The 5,000-nt window shown below is 42.9% G+C and overlaps 1 long non-coding RNA gene across 1 annotated transcript in view; it reads left to right on the top strand.

Moving 5' to 3' along the window:
- The window catches only part of LOC143036444 (uncharacterized), an 85,262-nt gene that overhangs the window by 51,740 nt on the left and 28,522 nt on the right, over positions 1-5,000 (top strand). The window lies entirely within an intron of this gene.

Raw genomic sequence — 5,000 nt, 5'->3', positions numbered from 1 at the left:
GATACACACGTGCACGAATGCACACACATACACACAAGCGCGCGCCCGCGCACACACATATGTACGTATGCAAAAAAACATACACAGTTCCGCAAACACATGCGCTCTCACGCATATGCATACATATTCAGCAAACGCACATACACAGTGCATAAATGTATATACACACGCACACATGCTCTAACACACACAAACACACACACACACACGACAGTGCTCCAGTGAGGTTGTAATGTGACGAGTGAGGTTGGGTGGTGATGCTGTTGTCTTTGTCGCTGGTATCAGCGGAGGTGACTGTGGAGCCCAATTCTTAATCCACATATCCTACCACACTTCGAGCAAGTCAGATTTGGATTAGATGGACAAATTCTGTTGTTGAGCTGATGACTTTTTGCCAGCCAGTTGTCTCGTGCTTGGTTGCGAAAAGACTTGCGAGCACTTTGTACGCCATAATACGCGATGGTTTCAAGAGCAACTGGTGCGATGTTACACCTCATGAGTGTGGGTTTTAGCTGATCTTTGTAGCGTTTTTTCTGGTCCCCTGCATTGCGACGTGCATCAGGTAGTTGCCCGTAAATAATTTGTCAGGGAAGATGGCTCTCAGGCATGCGAATGACATGGCCCGCTCATTGCAGCTGACGTCTTGCTAGCAATGTTTCGATGTTTGGGATTTGTGCTGCACGTTGCAAGATTTCAGTGTATGGCACTTTGTCTTGCCATATTAGGCCCAGGATTCGTTGACATACGCGCACACACTCGCAAACATATGCACTCACGCAAAAAGCACACACATATACACACACAAGTATACACACATAAATGCGTGCATACACAACGCAGACACACATATACACATGCGAATAAATGCGTGTGCGTACAAACACACACATATGTGCATACGCAAACACATACACATCCATAAGCAAACATACACACGTGCACACACGTGTGCACACACATATTCTCATACACACACATACACACACGCAAGCACACACGCATACACAAGTAGGCGCACACACATACATACACAAGCAAACACATACACACAAACACACACACACACACACACACACACACACACACACACATACGCACGCACACTCTCAAAACACACATAATTATGCACATACACGTACACACGCAAATACAAAAGACAAACATGCACATACACACACAGGCAAGCAGACATACACACGCAAACAAACATACGCGAACACATACTTGCAGACGCACATATACACACAAAATACACACACTCACGTAAACACACACTAATACACGCGCACACACACAAAAGTGCATACACAAACACACACGCATACACACGCAAATAAACACAAATACAAAGACAAGCACACATATGCACACACACACAACATGCACCCACATACACATTCATTCAAACACACAAACTCAAATATGCGCATACACATACATAAATAGACAATCACCCATACACAGGAAAAACACGCAAACGTAAACACATACACATACAACATGCACACACATATACATGGAATCACATATACACATGCAAATAAACACAAGAACGCAAATACACACAATACATGCATGCACATCCACACACATGCACGCACATACACACACATGCATGCACATACACACACAACATGCACACACATACACAAACAGCATACATACACCTCATGCATACATGCATTCACATACAACATGTACACACAACATGCACACATACATACACACACACACACACACACACACACACACACACACACACACACACACACACAACATGCACACATACATACACAACATGCACACATACATACACACACAACATGCACACATACATACACACACATGCGCATACATTCATATACAACATGCACACACAACATGTACACGTAACATCCATACATATGTACACAAACAGCATGCAGACACACACACACAACATGCACACATACATACACAACATGCACACATACATACACACACAACATGCACACACACATACACACACAACATGAGCATACATGCACATACAACATGCACACACAACATGCACACGTAACATGCACACATATGTACACACACAACATGCACACGTAACATGCACACACGGCGGGTCGGCGGGAGGAAAAGCTCGCGGGCTATCGACGCCGCCAGGGCACAAGGCAGATAATCTGCCCTCGCGGAACGTAATTAGCTTTTGTATTTACAGGAAAGGAGCAGTCAGATACAAGGGTTATTCTTGGGGCATAAAACTGTAGTTCTCAACAATGCGAAGAGGTCTGGGAAGAAAAATATTATGGCTCTTCTTAATATCTCACGAAATAAAAGGAGTTTGTTTACCTCTACAAGTTCTAATGACTATAATTTCGCGAAATGCTGTAAATTATGAAAACCAGGAGGAGGTTGAAGTTGAGGTTCGAGGGAGGTGAGGAGGGGAATATTGAGTGGGATATCTTCTCAAAATATAAGGACTTACCTCGGGAGCCGAGTGCATTTCTTTTCACTGAAATGCCTTTTTTTTTTTTTTTATTGTTTCATGAACCTAAGCCTTGGGATTTGGAACTCATTATATGCTTAACTGGTAGCTCGGCACCTCCTAGTCACCACTTCTAATAACAGCAGGATGTATCCGCACCCCACTTCGCCTTATTTAGAAACGAAACCCTTTCTGAAACTCCCGAACTCGATGTACGTGAATACATCAAAGACTGTCCAAGCGACCTCTCTCATCGAGCATAACTTCCCAAACACCCTTGCACAACATCTCCATCGATCCGCCTACTCCTTGCCTATCGTTCCCTCTTCCAACAACACAGCAGAAGGTCAAGAACGCATCAACTTCATAACAGACTTCTGTATTGGTAAAGAGCTCCTTGTCCTTGGCGATCTCAGCCTCACATCCATCAAGTGGGATCAGCCCGATATCAGTACTGATGCAACGCGAAAAGACCTCGAGTTTCTGGACCATATTTCAACTCTCCGGGCCATCTCACTCGGTCCAAGAACCAACTTTCTTACCACCACCCAATATCCTAGACTGTTCTCAGCTGACTGGGTTTTGAAATATCTCTTTTGGTCTTTTATCGCCGCTAACCAGAGCTCCTATCTTTGGAGACAATATCGCATTGAAAATGTGGAATCATGGGTGTGGTGAAGGAGAGATTAAGGAGAGCATTAGAAATGAGGAAGAGTAGAGTAGATGTATGAAGGTGATTTGCATTCTTTTCCTAGTAGAGAGTAGTCTCCAATGACCAAAAAAAAAAAAAAAAGAAAAAAAAACGTGACTCTGGTCCGTAGGGATGTCACTAAAGTCCCTAAAAAACTGATTACACAAAAAACTAAGGGGTTAGTAATCCGTCCGGGCCCGGCTTGTGGAGCTAACTACCCTACTCCTCCCCTACTGTAGTTACATTGTCACCCAATTAGCTCACCGTTTCCAGTATGGGCATCCACCCAACACAGACCCTGACTCCGAGGCAACATTATACTGGGCGTCAACTAACTACGCTGGTATAAGAAAGCTTCCGGAACAGATTGACTTGGACCACGAACTCAAGAGCATTGCTTCTCGCCATGTTCCTACAGAACAAACTGTAAGGCCTTGTAACCCTACACGTGCCTCCAAAACCCACCAAACGCTTGATACCACCATGACTGCCTAGAATGTCCAAGCCTCTTACCAGTCCTACACCTGGAAGATCTATAAGGAAGCAGGAGTTGCCAAAGGTCACCACTCACATCAGTCTCGACCATGTCTTCTCAGCTTTGATGCTATTGTCAATAGACGACACATCTTGCTCAGTACAGCCCAACAATGAACACTGTTATGCCAATTTTAATTCCTTGCGGCAGCTATGAAGGTCACTGGGGTATTGTTTTTATTATAGTTTTGATTAATAACGAGCGTTTCTATCCTTGGGGATGATATTGAACCGAAAAGGTAGTCATCATAACGATGGTGAAAGAGAGATTTGAGGAAGACAGTAGCAGAGCGGAGGATTAGTAGATAAAAAGGAATCCAAATTATTTTTCAACCAGAGATAAGTCTCCAGTCTTGGTCTAAAATCCCCTAATTATTGACTGCATACATCCGATGCAGTCAGTACCCCAAATGGGAAGTCCTAAGATTAGATACCAAATATACAGGTAACACTAAACCTCAACATCATCATGAGACCTTTGTCGAGAATGGCCGTGCATCGAATCTCTAAATTTCCTAATTTCTGGATCACAAACCACGCAATAGATCCAGATTGTTTGCAAGAATGCACAACACATGTTTTTCTTTAATGAGTTTCGCGTTCCATCAGTATTTGGTTTTATACAAGAAAGAGAACGTTATTAATATGAACAACATATGCATATTGATTAAACATAGTAATCAAAGTTGTGAGGCTATTTCATTTGAGAATATAATTTCTGACTCAGATGAATATATATGTATATGCACGACATCGCATGCAATGAATATTTCCAGGCGTGAACGCAACATGATCTACCACCGAAATTCAAATAAATCATTCAAAAGTTGCAAGAGTTCGAGCTGGGCGGTCAGTTCCCACCCCATACTCTCCACACCCTCCCTCCTCTCTGTCCCGTACGTGATATATTACCTCGCATCACTTTCACTGTCCCACATACAACAAGCGGGATTCAAAAGGTGGTTCTACTTTACGTTCTTTTCTTTTCTTTTTTCTGTTGAGGGCATAGGAAATGTTACCATTCTCAAGGACAAGAAAATACTCAATTCAATCAGCCTGGAATCGAGTAGCGAGAGTATTTCCGCTCAACTCTGATAAGATAAAAAATAAGGACATAACTAGAGACCGTTACGAGCTCAAGCAAACGCACCATTTAACACAAGAGCTAGGTGTACCTGTAGTTTCAGTAACATATCAGTAATCACTGATAGTTGAAGGAAAATATAAAATACTAAACACCTTTTCTTCCAATTCCTAGCATTTGGTGCGAGAAAAATCCCAACGGCCCTACATCATCCC

The sequence above is a fragment of the Oratosquilla oratoria genome, chromosome 20, assembly GCF_046742065.1.
Source record: "Oratosquilla oratoria isolate Oo_2021 chromosome 20, ASM4674206v1, whole genome shotgun sequence".
NCBI lineage: Eukaryota > Metazoa > Arthropoda > Malacostraca > Stomatopoda > Squillidae > Oratosquilla > Oratosquilla oratoria.
The sequence above is the reverse complement of the archived record's forward strand: the minus strand, read 5'-3'. Positions and strand labels throughout refer to the sequence as shown.